Below are 15,675 nucleotides of genomic sequence, written 5' to 3'. Positions count from 1 at the left end.
GTGACCTTATTTGGCTGCTCTCAGGTTGGCTGAGTCCTGGGGGCATTGCACGGATTCTGCTATATCCCAAAAGGTTGATGTTGATTTTTTTTTTCTTTTTTTTTTTCCGAGCTTTGCAAAGTATAAATCCAACTGATTACTCTGCACTCTTTTGCTTCACTGAGCCTTTACAATCAGACATCCCCGTTAACAATAAGCTCCTAATGAATCAAACATCTACAGAATTAGTTTCACCTAGCTGCTTCGTTCCCAGGCAGAGCAAGTCTTTGTCAGACCTGGTTTGATGGGAAAAGCTACTGACACATAGTGCACCTATTGATAAACAATTCCGTAATGAGGGACAGGACAAAAAATTACCTAAAAAAACCTGATTAAAAATGACAGGCCGAACGCCGGGCAACGCCGCACCCTTATTACTAGAATTGTGTTTTTAAGAAAAATAATTAGGCAAAGCGTAATTCAGGGATTCTATTTTTTTCCAGGTTCTGATTTCAATGTGTTTCCTGTTTGTAGATATTTTGTATCTTTTACTTTGCACAGCACCAAAGAGATAACCCAATAATAACAACTGTAATAATAATAATACTGTATTGTATTTTTAAACATATTCTACAAATGGGGGGCTAGTCAGCCATGAATTGGGGCAATAGGGGGAACTACGGGGGATGCAGAGGGCACAGCTGGGCTCACAAGGGTTAGAAGACCCCCCAAGCATGACAGCCCCTATGGGCTTACATAATAAAAGCTGGATAAGCATCCATTGTTCTATTTATTGGTTAGGCTTTTACCATGTTCATTAAAGTTGATGTATTATAACATGTACATAACATATAAAAAGCCGAACTCCAGGTAGATATATAAAATACAGATTATTGCAGTTTTGTATTCATTTATATATTACTATGGCAGTGTAAGTACCTGAATGTGAAACATGGCATTAGTGTATTGCAAAATATAGCATAGAAGGAGGGAGGGAGAAGTAGCACAAGATCTGCGGTGATAAAAGTAGAGAGCAGAAAAATAGACATTAGCTCATCAGTGTGCTGCTGTTTCTTTCACGGTCCATTCAGAGTCAAAACCTGACTCTGAATCTGTGTTACTTACAGAATTTAAAAATTGAAACCTGGAAGGCTCTTTGTTGTAAAGGAGAATTGTTATATCTGTTCTGCAATAAAATCAACTGTCACAATGTTCCTTAGAATGTGCACTGAGATGAGCATGCATTTTTTTCAAACCTTGGTGCTGGGATGAAGGAATTCCATCATTCTTATCCAGCCAATCTAGATGGCCTAAAGATTTGTACACATTTAGGGCTTTTTTATTGGAAAGTACCTTTCACAATCCTTTCCAATGACAAAAGACTGAAAGATGCATGATCCAGCACTGTACATGGAGAGAGGAGGGGGGAAAACAAGCAAGTGGCACCCCGCTGTGCTCTCTTACCATTGACTTGCATTGTGGTCGTTCATCGTTCGTTGTTCATGGATCTACCAGAACAGATTCATAAACGATGTTGGACAGCCATTGTACACACATTAGATTCTTGTCCAATACTAGTCCTGAATCAATCATCAGACAAGAATCATCTGACGTGTGTACATAGCCTTAGATCCTGAACCTGGAAAGGAATCAGAAGAAGATGGTGATAGAGGGGAGGAGAGAATATAACACATTTTATAATATAGCATTTTTAACAAATTGTGTAAATTTATGGACTGGATGGACAGGAATACAAATATTTTGGTAGGCAAGATTATGAAGCAATGTGGCCAACTATGCAACATGCATACACCTATGCTGTTACTAATATCCTTGGAGAGGACTCCCTGAGCCATATGCAGCACTAATAGCATCAAAATGAACAGATTTTTGTCTGGGTTCCATGCACTTCTAATACAACCCAGTGGATTTGCCATTAGAAGATGGGAGGGTCACAGGTTAACAACACTGGTCACCGGGTCATCTGGTTGCCTGGGTTAAGAAATGAGTCATGACATAAATGACCTATCATAATGCTAGTGAGTTCGTCATGACATGTATCAATGTGTGTCAATATAAGTGATGATGCTTGCTGACATTTATATAAACTACATTGCATAGCTCATTGAAAACATAGAACAATGAAAGCTGATGTGCCTTTTAAAGCATTTTCATTAATTTCAGTGGAAAACACATTGGGGGAAAAATGCATAGGTGTGAATCTGCTTGGACCGGTTTCAGCAGAATTGGCCATATGGCCTTTTCCAAAGAAATTCTCTGCTCATCCCAACTCAGTCCCCCTACTGCATTCTTCATAACTTGACTAATAATGTATTAGAAATGTTTCTCTATAATGGCCCATGGCTGGAAGACTGGGACGTGTATCCAATGAAGATCTAAAAAATAATAAACTGGTAAGTAAATGCCTATTAACTCAGAATTGAATTTTTTAGATTTCAGTAAAATGACCTTGCAAATCCTGGATAGCGGGGTTATTGTCTGACACTTTATAGTGGCAGGAAATAAATATGCCCTCTGCAGATGTGTCTGACATTCCAGGATAGCACATTAAGTATGTGAACAGATGCATTGTATCTTTACATCACATGAATGCTGGTAATCTCCAACCACTTCACGGTTTTGGAGATGTGACAACCCATAGGACAATTGTTCTTTTGTTTTTAGTCTAATAAAGCAGACCTTTGCTGTATTAACCATCCAATTTATTTTAACTCGCCTGCCACACTAAATATATATGATAAAACAAGCCATGACATACTTACCTGTCCTGGACAATTGGTTGCTGCAGGCTCTCACAAGAGTGATCATGTGGTCCCATCGGCAAGGATCATCTCACATTATGGGGTAGCCTTACATGAATGTTGTGCTAAGAAACTGCTGTCTTTCTTCTGATTCATACTCTGGGTTATAAAAAAGCCTAACTTTACATCATTATTTTTTAGTTTTGAATTAATTGCTATTAAGTATAATGGGGAAGATGCTAAATTTTTGTTGTCTGAGATGACTGTGATTGCCCCAGTGAAAATCTAGGGTCAGTACAGGAGCCCCATGCAAATGTTAGGAATCTGCTATGCTGGATAACTAAATGAGTGATAACAAGTATTAGACTAAGACAATTGACTTTAAGACTATTGTAGTCCCTGCAGCACGGAGCCTCCTACACATCCTCCCCGTAACACAAAACGGTAGGGAGGCAGTACAAAGGCAGCCTGTAGGTACAACGCTCTGTTTTCTGGTTGACATCCAAAATGGTCAGGATTGAATAACATTATTTGATGTAAATTATTGAGCATCCATGTGGAGTTTATATTTCTGTTCTACTGATATCAGCTTCTTGGATGTGATGCCAGCAGCCCCAGCAAACTCAGAGCTCTCACTCAAATGACACTCTATATCAGCCATTTGTAATCAGGGTTCGGAGGAACCCCAAGGTTCCTCTAAAGATTTCTAGGTATTCCTAAATTGTGTCTGATTGACCTCCCATTTTATGATCCCTGCATATTTCTGCAGCCAGTACCACTTAGTAGAGTCAGCTTGTTTTTAGGTGTCTTTATAGGAGTTATTCTAGCCATCAATGTAAAGAGGCATTCTTTCCACTGGCCCTCCAGTTTAGGAACATCAAATAGGTTTTATTATGGGTTCATTGAGTTCTTAATTCCTCAGGGTTCCTCAGGTATATAAAGTCTGAGAAAGACTTTCAAGTATTTCCCTTTGCTCTTGCCTCAACTACAAAAAAGGGCATTTTTGAAACACCAAATGTTTTTTTTTTTAATTTTATATCAATAACACAGTTTCATTCCTCTGTTATATTTATCTTCTAGAAAAACATCCCGAGCTGCAAATAAACACAGCAAAAGACTTGCATTTTCACTTTGGTCGTCTTCTTCTGAAGTCATGTTATTTTAAACATAACTTTTTTTTAAATTTTAAAACATTTTAATTAATATTGGACTGAGTGGTAGACAGTATAGGTTGTTACAACACGTCCTCAGGTCATACTTATTATTATTATGTCATACTTTGTATTATATTATTGTGTTTTTTGTATCAATTCTTATTTTTATAAAAAACAGAAATGTACTTGTTGAGGCCTCTGAGACACATTCTGCAAAGTAATAATAAAGTAATAGATGGTTATCTTTTTATTACTGCGTATTTGTATTTAATATTGCACATATGTATTCAGTACATGGCCTGCTGGGTGTTGCCATTTTGGATTTTGAGAAGGGAAATTGAAGGGGAATAGAAATATAGTATGTGATTGTCTTCCGGCATGGTTCATCTCAAGTATCACAAATCTATCTCCTGTCTAAGACTGGAATCTGTCATGTTGCCCATTCCTGGCCCAGTGTTCTCTGCCCAAGCCATTGACGTCTGCTGTATTGAGGAGAAACCACCCATGGATGACGATTTAGAATCTGACCCTGTCAGGAGTGTCAGATTCCAAGCCCCCATTGCTCTCTGTGGTTCAGTCTGCCAGACCCCATAAGATTATTGTGTCCTATAGTGGCGTAGGGGCTGGGGGTAGGAACCAAAGCATGGAGAGGGGAACCAGAAATCTCACATTCCTGGAAATGTCAGAGGCCTGAAAGCCTCTCTTCTTTGGGGATCATCAACATGGGCAAGGATTTAAAGAAGGAGTATAATTTTAGTAACAGAACGTTTTAAAAATATATACACAACTGTCGGAAGTAATGCTAATGTTCCAGTGGACAGCCCTTAGCTTTGATTATGTACACATTGGCCATGGTATCATGGCACAGCAGTTATTTCCATCTAGATTTGTATTGATGATGGTAAAGTTGGGCCACAATGTAAAGTCTTCTCCATCACATCCCAAAGACTCCCAATGGGTTTAATGTCTGGACTCTTGGGTGGCCAATTCATGTGTTTCATGATCCATGAACCACTCCTTTACAATGTAAGCCTTAGGGTCCTAACATTGCCATCTTGGAATATGCCCATGCCATTATGAAGGAAAAAAAATCCATGATGGAAACATCTAAATTAGTATATATTTAGGTGCCTCATTTTTTGGGCACACATCAGTGAAAAACCTGGTCAATTAGCAAGAGACAGTCAGAAAGCAAAAATGTTCATTTGTAAAATATTGATTTTTTTAGAGACAAAGCACATATAAAATAAAAACAATAAATACAACTGACTCAAAACATTTTAAATTAGAACTGTGTCCTCTGTCTATAGCTACCAACAGGATTAAAGTGACAAGATTACAGCTACTAGGTATGCAAGCTTTTATATTGTTGACAATGGGGACATTATATGTGACACATCTATACATGTGACCTCTTGTTTTGTCATTCAATCTTTCAGAATTGTGAAAAGGAAAAAAAAGGAAGACTAGGGAGAAATCCTCTCAAATGGAAGTTTGCGTAGTAATTTACCAGCAATCCAGACCCTTATGTTCTCTGCCACAAATCAGGCCAAATCCTTCAGTATTGCTCTGTGAAGCTCTAATGCTTCCTTCTCATCCCAGAAGCAAACAAAAGACAGCGACCCATCACACAAAATCTGAAAAAAAAAAAACACAGGCTTTAACTTCTGCTTTCCTTTGCCCCAGATCACTGACAAATATGCTGAAAGCATATGCTCCTTTATTAAAAGAGTTTAAAAAAACGACAACAACATTGTCCATTGTTTTGGCAGCTTGCTGATCTTGTGGTCTGATCAGTGACATGACACTCTTGGGTGGGTGGGAAGAAAAGGAGAAGGAGGGGGGAGAGGAGATTGTTCCAAAAACTGATGAGTTTCTATGAGTTTCAAACATAGCGAGGCAGAAGCATGTTATTTTTTGTACTTTCCAGGCATATTAAAGAGGACCTGAACCCAAAAAGTTAAGATCTGCTTTGTGTACATGAAAAATTTTCTTTTTGTAGAAACTCTTGATATATTATTGGAATGTACCTATTGGTATGTGAAGGTACCAAGGGGCTCCTATGCCTTCTACCCTAAAGTATATCTACAGTATGAGATCCAAGGGACGTCTGCTTCTGATTGCTAGACTTGTGAAATTTGGAATGGGATTTGGTGATGTCATTGTTGTGCTGCTCAGTGCTTTCCTTGCCAGAGGCTATAATATGGAGAAGCAAAGCCCTGCCAAGATGACCATTGCCAAACAGAGACACAATGCAGAACAAGACATAGTAAATCAGTAAAAGGGAATAATATGCTGCAGGAAGACCAAAATGAAGTCATTAGTGTTAGTAGTTAGGATTTCCCAACATGGATTCCTCCAGAGGTTGCCAGGGGATCCTTGAACAATTAGCACTTTGTGCCTCTCAGGTCAGTTACCACTGATACCAATGATCTGTTTGGCTATCTGTAAGGGTGACAACCTTCTTTTGGGTGAGCCATATAAGAGGTATTCTTTCAAATGACCACCACATTAATATACTGTGTGCTGTGGATATAGTAATTACAGCAGGGGTTCCTTAAGACCTGAAAGTTTTTTCAAGGGTTCCCCAATGTTAAAATTATTGAGAAAGGCTGCACTATGGTGAAATTCAAAATACACATGTGCATTCTCATTTTCATGTATTGATTTACCTGTTACCTCAGTTCACTAGTTTTAAAGGATCTCAAACTTACATAATATCAAATGTCAATTGTTTTGATTCTTTTAATCCTATTTCAACTTTTAACATTCCCAGCTCCCAGCAGCTTTGCTGATCATCATTGTTTAACTTGGGAGGAGGTAATGTATGTTTGGTTCAGATCATACAGTCTACAATAGCTTATCCTGCCACTTAATAAACAGAGGAACTTCTATGGCACCAGCAGACCTTCTCTGAGAAGTCCAAAAACAGAATGGAGAATAAAAAAGAGCTTTTTTATAGTTTATTATTTATTTGTTACAAAATGTTTTTCCTGAAGTTCTTCTTTGTGCTTCTTATACCCCATACCTGACCTACTAGACCATTAGCCCACCTCTCCAGTAGGATGCTTACCTCAATCCTGTAGTGGCTAAGCTTGTGCAGTAGCTTTCCAAAGACTTCTAAAGGGCCAATCTTCTAGTCTTGGACAGCCAAGTGAGACGTTTTGAGCACAGTAACATATTTACTCCATTTTAGGGACCTTTAGGAATATCTACTTATCTTCAGGGGGAAAAAGCCTGATACTTTTAAATATGGCAAAGCATGTGACCCTCAGCCTTCCAACAATGCAACTCCTGATAGCTGAGTACCCACCTTCAATTTTCAGTGCTGGAAATGATCTTTCATGATCATTTCCACCAACAAAATGACTGATGAACAACGGTCACTGTATACACAGCACTGTTCTGTTCAATATAGAGAGGAGAGGACAAGTGAGTGGCACCCTGCTTTGTTCTTTTCCATTGACATGTATAGCAGTTGTTCTCTATCAGTCATTCATGGATCCATTAGGACAGATCCATGAACAATATTGGGCGGCTGCTGAATACAAGTCAGATTCTAGACCAAGATGAGTCCAGCCGTTCATATCGGGCAAAAATCAACTGATGTGAGTACATAGCCCTAGCTGCCAATGACAGATGGAGGGTACACAGTAAGGATTGGTGAAATTGGCTTGGTTTAATTTGTTCTGGATTCAGCGAGTGTTCTGAGTTTACCAAACCCAGTATGAGTTGAAACCAATATTTATCATTCCAACCAATTGCAATTCAGCAATGTTAGCTTTTAGAATCATTTTAGAATTCAACTGCAATTAGACTATGTGTAAATCGGCTTAATCATTTTATCAAGAAGATAACATGGGTAAATGTGAATGTATTGCACAGATATACAGAAATGTTTTTCTCTATTCCCTATTGGTAATTTAGGATGCAAACCTTTGGAGCCCTTTGGATCAGAATTTATAGAATTTATTGACTGATTTGCAAACTTCAAGTGTATGCAACAGGAACTTTGTTTTTTTTTTTTTTTTAAGTGAAACAGATTAGACAGGTAATCTTTGCTGGTTAGTAGGGTTGGAAAAGCCGGGGAATTTTTTGTCTTCCATATAGCAGCCTGTGGACCTCTGAGTGTCTATCCTTTCCAGTGTATGCATTAGGACCAATCAATATTATCTAAGCACTGAAAGCCATGGCACATATGTTCTGTGTCTGCCGAGTGTTTGTGAATCTGTAATTAGCCATGACCTCATGAAAAGCATTATGCTGTACAGATATGTGTATTACTATAACAATGGATTAATGTAAACTATGATAAAGGAAAGTTCCTCCCCATTAAAGACAAAGGCCAGCTATTCAAAGCCTAACATTTGGAAGTCATAGTTGTAGCAATCCAGCTTTACAAAGAAATTAGCTTTGTCTGAAAGGCTCATTTTCCCAACAGAGGTTTACCAACATGTTTCAAAGTCTCTGCAACTAGTTGAGAAACGCCCTTTCATTCTGGAGAGAAGAGAAAACCCCTCGTATTGCCCAGGCAGGAGAGATCAATCTTTGCAATTTTATTTTCAACGCCAATAAAACCACGTTTTTTTAAATTTTTCCTTTTCTTTATTTTTTTTAATTATTTTTATATCTTTGGTTATTTTTATAAGTATTTCGCCATACTGGTAAGGCCAAGCAATAGGACTTCCGATTGGAATTTTTCTGTAACTTGGGTTGGAACTTTAGAGAGGAACAATAGTTATAGCTTAAAGGAAATCCCCAAAAGAGTGTGAAATGTATTAAAGGACAAGTACACACATAAAAATATCTCAGTTCATTCACATTTCTCAATGCAGAAAAATAGTTGTCGATCTCTTGCACAATGCACTCAGCTGCCGAGTCGTGTTGAAGGCTGACAACACACAGCATTTTTGTGGTCTTTGTATTGTAAGCCCTACCCCAGTTTTCTCTTGCCAAACTACTGAGATCCACTTACTCTCCTAACCCCACAATATCAAGGCTTTTCTTTCTGCATTCTCAAGATAAGGATTGGGAGGACTATTAAGTCTCCTTAAGACAACACAGCTTTGAACTTTTGATATGATCAATAAGTTTCTGTTTCACTTATAGACCAGATACAACCAAACCCTTTCAATGGTACAGAAAGCACACAAAAAGAAACCAAAGAGAAGTTAGTAATAGGGCTTTCATATCCTTCAATGTGCCCCTTTATTTTACCTTCCCAATTTCATCAACATGGAAAAATGTTGCCTAAGGTCTCCCAATTACTACTGCAGTTTCAATTTGTAAACTCCCATTGTTGCTCCTTTCTAGTTATGGGCAGTTTTGACCACAGCAGGTGGTTGGTGTGGATAATCAACAACCATATTTGCTTAGGACCCAATGGAACCAATCACTTGAGTGCTTTAAGCACCAGGTCAGGGTAGGAACTAGGCCTGAAAATGCTTGTAAATTGCAGAGAAAAAATAATTTCTGAGGTTATAAGGGTCACTTTGTATGCAGAACTGTCATTCTTTATACCAAATCTGTATGCTAACAAAACAGTAAAAACAAGAAGTGCAAACTTAGACAAAAACTTACAGAAATGGTCTGGACAACAGTGGCTTACTAAAACATTCTGTAGTGTAATTTTAAATAAAATGTATAGAAAAACTATTTTTTGGAAACTATGCCAGTAGTTTTGCAATCTGAGGTCAGAGGGCAAGTATAGGGGGTACTAAGGGTATAGACTGCCATAGATGATGTAATTATACTAGGCAGAACCTTTCTCCTTGTTTAGTGCTCTGAAGTCATTTATCTATAGGACAAAACCAAGTTTAGTTTCAGAAGAACTTTTCCAATGTTTAAGAACATTTCTGAATTTTGTATTAAGTTTTCCAAGATTCCAAAATTCAAGTGCTAAATATTTATCTGAAATTAACTTCACTTCCCCATGCAGCCATACAATGTATACAATAGATACTCAGTCTGATCATATTAAGTTAAAATAATGGCTTTTTTATCGGCATGCATAACCTACAAGGAACCACAAGTGAAAAAACTGGAATTATAATGTCTTGCAGTTCCAGAATTACCCCATGAAAAGCTAGCTAGAGACTTTCTTATGTTGTCATGCTGCCATTATTACTAAGCAAACAATATATATATTTCTACCCAATGACTTGTATTAATGTTCACTGAACCCTGGGATTTGCACACTTCTGCCACACCAAACCGCCTAGTCTAGCAAACTGGAGACTTACTGTACTTTTTCTATGCTCCAGTTTTGCTTTCACTTGCAGGTCTCCTCACCACCCTGAGACCAGACCATAAAGAAGAAGTAGCAGTTTGATAAGCTTATCTCTCTGTCATTCTGCTCTCTCCTCTTATCACCATAATCTTTGTACTGCACAACTGATTGGCTTCTCCCTTTCCCAGTCTGGGCATAGGGACTGCAAGAGGCTGATCCCATGATAAATGCAGATTATTACACTGCATGCATTAAAAAAAAAAGATATGTAAGTGTATACAAAGCTGCATAAGTTGTAAAATATTATATCTGTCTTGAAGTCAGTTTTACCATTTGTAGCCAGCAACAGAAACCATTTGGTTAATGCCGCATTCTGGATTCTGCAGGAGGTTAGGTGAGTTAAATAAAATCAAGTCAAAATAATTTCATTTTCAATGGTAATAAAGTCACAGATGTAAGGGTGTAGCTTTCCTGTCAATGCTTATCGCCGATTGGTTGCCATCTCAACAATAACTGAACATAGAAGATAACGCACGCGCAGGCCGATAAGAGTGTTTTCTCAACTGTCACTTCCAGTAACTGCCAGGTTTGTCAGAACTTGGAGATAATTGCTGAACCAAAGACCATAATTGTAGGAGATTTGTAAAGATAGAGCCCATATCATATAATTTTACAGATATCGCCCTTTATCTGTCCATAGCTCCAAAAGCACATTGAGCTTACATGGAGATCCGACAATGTTCACTAGAAGAATACAGTATATATGTACTAATGTAGACATATGTCTACATTAGTAATAAGGCCATCAATAAGGCAAAGAGAATGGGGCTTCTGCAAAGTACAAAAACCCCTAACTACTAGGGGTAAGGGAAACTGAGGGTTTTAATTTGCCCAATATGCTGGAGAAGTTCAGATTTTAAAACATTTTGCCATTTGGGTGAAAAGAGGTCATTAACCAAATTGAAACTAAAGTGGTTATTTGCTTTTTTGTAAAGGTGTTGGCTTTAAATGGCTAAAGAAGAGCATATATTTTTCCCAAGCAGCTCAAAAATCTAAAGAAAATCCAAAATTTATTATTTTGCAGCAAATCACTTTTTAAAAATGTGTCTGTCTTGGCTATTAGTTTTTGCACCATCATAAAGAGTAAACCTAAATAGGCATTATTGAATAAGTATCTGCAAGATAACCTGTCTGTATTGCTGCTTGAGGCTGACAATTTAGAGATCAGGTTAAACAGCCTTTGTTCTATGGTAGCAACACTACTTCAATAACCCTGAACGAGCACTTAACGAAAGTTATTAGTCAATAGTAAATAAAAGCCCGTTGACTCTCTCTAAGATGTCACTCACGCTTCATCCTTCAGTGGGTGAAAGTCTAAACACCAGTAAGTGTTCTCTATGAACACAAGTGAGCCGACCAGGGACGTCTTTTCACAGAACAGCAGAATGTTTATACCCTTTTTTGGCTTGTTATTATTTGTTGAAGTGTATGTCTGGAAAATCAATATAAACATATTCAGTATATCTCTTTTAAACTTGCAAATTTCCCAGTGATTTATCCCAAAAACACGCTACAAATACAGAAAAATACCTAGCTGACAATACAGTGCTATTGCTGTACATAAATCCCAAACAGTGCTGTAAGCCCTGTTCAGTTTTTCTCTAATGGACCACGGAATACCTCTTCTCATCTTTATACAGGATGTATTGTAGTTCAGCAACGGAGAACCTTAACTGTTTTATGTCGTGCATACTTTCCCTCGATCATCCAATGACCAAGACCATCTAGAAAGAAATCACTGGGCATGACGGTACCTGTTATATTGCTGTATGTAGGAATGCGCTACGTTCTGGCACATGGCACCTGCTACCACTCTGTATAGCAGGGGTGTCAAACCCAAATACACAGTGGACCAAAATTAAAAACTTGGACAAAGTCACGTGCCAAACTTGAAACTTAAATAGCACCGCTACTACAATTCCCTGTGTCAAGAAAACAGTCCAATATGGGGCTTAATGTTATGAGTGGCTGGAACTCCCTCTTCACTGAAATAGCAACGCAACTACAATTCCCTGCAACTTTGAAACGGTCCAATTTGGGGCCACGCATAGGCAGAGAGGCCGCTGGTCTATAGACGTGAGTGATGCTGCTACTACGATTCCCGACATTACTTGTGTCTATAAAACAGTCCAATGCAGGGCCACGCATAGGCAGAGAGGCCACTGGTCTATAGACACGAGTGAAGCCAAGAATTGTAGTAACGGCGCTGTCTCAAAACAATAGGAGTAGCGCGCCAGCTGCAATTCATATTTAGGATTCTTTTGGGGGCCAAATAAAGGACAAGGCCAGAGTTTGACACCCCTGCTATATAGAGCAGCTCTATTACTGCAAGTTGCCATTAAAACCATACAGAGCCTTCTCATTGCAGAGGCTTGTCTAGGGTAATTGGAAGGCTGTATGTGGTTCTTGTGTCCCAGCTTGGGATTCTCTGCTCTGAACACTAAGCAGCACCTCCAGGTAAAAAGATAAAAATACAGTTGAAATACATAAATGTGTACTTACGTACATGTGCTAATACAGAATACTTTTCAATATATTGAAGCCACAGGTTCAGAATGACCAGGCAACTAACTTTTGGAGAATAAGAAGTCAGCGAATATTAATATTGTTATTACACACTATTTATATAGCACCAACGTAATATGCATCATTGTACACAGTCCATAGACATATCACTAGCTGTCTCTCAAAGGGCCTCACAATCTAATGTCCCTACCATAGTCAAATGTCATTATTACAGTCTAAGAACAATTTTGGGGGGAAGCCAATTAACCTATCGGCATTTTTTAGAAATGTTGGAAGAAACTGGAGTACCCATGTTTTTCTCTGGACCACCCCAAGGGAGGTGAGAACATTCAAACACTCAAAACATGAAACTGGGTGAGGACACTCAATACTTTTAGGTAGGTAGGAATACTCTTCATTCCAAAGTGGGTGGAAACATTCAACAGTTCGAGAACACTCAATATTCCGTGGTGGGTTGAAATATTCCACTCTATTGTGGGTGAGAATAATCAACAGCCCAAGGTAACTGGTAACACTCATTACTCCAAGGTGTGTAGAAAGACTCAACACTTTGAGATGGAAAGGAATATGGAATACTCAAATGAGGGTAGAAAAATGCATTATTACAAAGTGGGATGGGAAGACACTAGCAATTTGAGAGGAAAAAAAGCACATAATACTCAAAAGTGGGTGGAAATATGCATTATTCCAAGATGGGCAAGAACACTCAACACTTTGGTATGGAAAGGAACATAAAATGCTTTAGGGTGAATAGGAACACTCAACACTCGAAGGTGGGTGGGAAAGCTCAACACTCCACGATGGCATAGAAACACAGAAAACTTCAAGTAGACTACAAACATCTAACCCCTCCTCAGTGGATGAAAACACTTAAAAATCCAAAGTGGGTGGAAACACTGAACACCACAACATGGGTGGGTTGACACATTAATACCTCAAGGTGGGTGGGTACACGCAAAACTCCAAGGTGGGTGGATACACTCAACACCCCAAGGTAAGTAGAAATACTCAGCACTCCCAAGTGGGTGGAAACATTCAGTACTGCCGGGTTATTGGGAAGACATCCTTAAACAATGGCAGGAAGTTCTTGACTCTAGAATCTTACAACTAAATAAATGGTCAATAGATTTCTCAGCAATGGCCCTCACCAATATTGAATATTGTTTTGGACATTTCATTTATCAAAACCTTTTTTTGTGCACCACATAGTTCATATCAGGTTTAAACCTTTGAAGGAAAATAACAACTGACTGGTTATCTTAAGGTTTATACACAGTTTGTGATGATTTTGTAACATCTGAATTTACACCTTTAACACAATGCTGTTTTTTAATTTATATTGTTCCCACCCAATGGCGATTGTTATGTCACATGACCCCATCCCTATCTAGCAAGCAGCAGTGACAGCCCCAAAATGATCCTAAACACATTTGAATAGTAGGGGGGTTCTGCTTATACGATAAGAACCTTATGTCATTTGCATTATAGTATAGATGCCAAAAACTGCTTAGCAAAGGCTTAGCATAGAGAATACGAACCCATTCAGAAGGACAGGCTGACAACTTGAAAATACACATACACTTATCCATTCGTTCAGTGTTGCCGCTTGTTTTTTTCCTAAACATGAAATATTTGTCTAATAATTGTGACGCCAGCTAGAAGGAACCATAGATCTCTTCCAACAACATTAGGTGAGAATTTGTTGGCTAAACATTTTATGCTAATCCATGTGAAGGGATTGACTGATCTGATAAAGAACGCATAGCTTCGGCTAATCTGCACATATTGGGCAGCTCAGCTGATTAATAGCACACATTTTGTCTTTAAATGGCTCTTAGTATGTGTCATGGATCCACACCTTCTCAAGCTATTAGGCTTATTGGTTGAAATATGCGCTTCATTTCGGTTCGTGGGGTTCCTCAAGTCAAATGAGGAGAGAGATGTTTAGGCATAATTCTAAATGGAAGCTGCTTTGTGATCCTATATTTAGAGGCTCCAATATTAAAAATATAATTTTCTTCTGCATTCATAAAGACTATGTTGGAACTCTTCATAAACTATTTGTCACATTCTTAACATTCTGCTACCTGGCAGAACAGACAAGAAATCCCAGAGCAGTATTTATGTGTAGACTTGTGCCTGAGGGCAGCACAGGCTATGAGTACTCACACACGTTAGATAAGGGTCTCTTAATTTTTTGGAGTGACCTTCTCATTTCTATGGTCTTTTTTAAAAACGTTAGTTGTTGGTTCATCAGGAGAAAACCCTGTCTGTTCTATGTGTTCCCTGCAGATTAGTTGGTTCCAGAGCTCCAGAGTTATCCTACAGCTCACACAGAAAGATGCCTGCCCTCAATGCTCCCAATTGGTAGGGGTGGCAGAAGGGAGGGTTGGGGGTAATTTGCTTTATCAGCTGCAAAAGTCCCACTCCTGGCAGAAAAGGATAGATTCATTGATCCCAGTAGCAGCTGCAATGAGAAGCAACTCATTCTCAAAACTTTGCAGAGAGGCAGTAAAGCAGTTCAGACCAGATCAGGTCATGTTTTTTTTACTTTTCATGCTCCCTGTGTACCAGTTCTGTTTTTTTTTTCATTGGATTAGAAGGCTGTCGGGCTGGGAAGCTTCTTTTCAAACTTTGGAGTTGGGTTGCTCTTAGGTTACTGCGGCTACAGAGGTCAGTTAGATAGAGCTTGCTTTATAATGTGCTTTCTACTTGTTGATAATATGTAAATTTTTTAAAGTCTATAGCCTTGGCATAATTATACATATATTTAAAGTGTATGAAAGCCTATTGACCCCCCCACACACACACAATATAGTGACTTAAGGACCATAGTCAGAGCTGCAACTGGGCCCCTGATTTAGAGAAGGTCCATGCTGCCCCCTTCTACCCCAGTAAAGTTGATGAACCTATAGTTCTGCAAAAAATTACTGTCAAAAATATGTCATGGTTAACAGGTATGACC

At 38.6% G+C, this 15,675-nt stretch overlaps 1 long non-coding RNA gene across 1 annotated transcript in view; it reads right to left on the bottom strand.

The window, feature by feature from the left end:
• Positions 1-3,804: 3,804 nt before the first annotated feature.
• The window catches only part of LOC140335487 (uncharacterized), a 38,715-nt gene continuing 26,844 nt past the window's right edge, over positions 3,805-15,675 (bottom strand). The window contains exon 4 of the long non-coding RNA XR_011921713.1: positions 3,805-5,532. This is a non-coding gene — a long non-coding RNA (uncharacterized lncRNA). The remainder of the gene's footprint in view (positions 5,533-15,675) is intronic.

Source organism: Pyxicephalus adspersus, chromosome 7, assembly GCF_032062135.1.
Source record: "Pyxicephalus adspersus chromosome 7, UCB_Pads_2.0, whole genome shotgun sequence".
Classification (NCBI taxonomy): domain Eukaryota; kingdom Metazoa; phylum Chordata; class Amphibia; order Anura; family Pyxicephalidae; genus Pyxicephalus; species Pyxicephalus adspersus.
The sequence above is the reverse complement of the archived record's forward strand: the minus strand, read 5'-3'. Positions and strand labels throughout refer to the sequence as shown.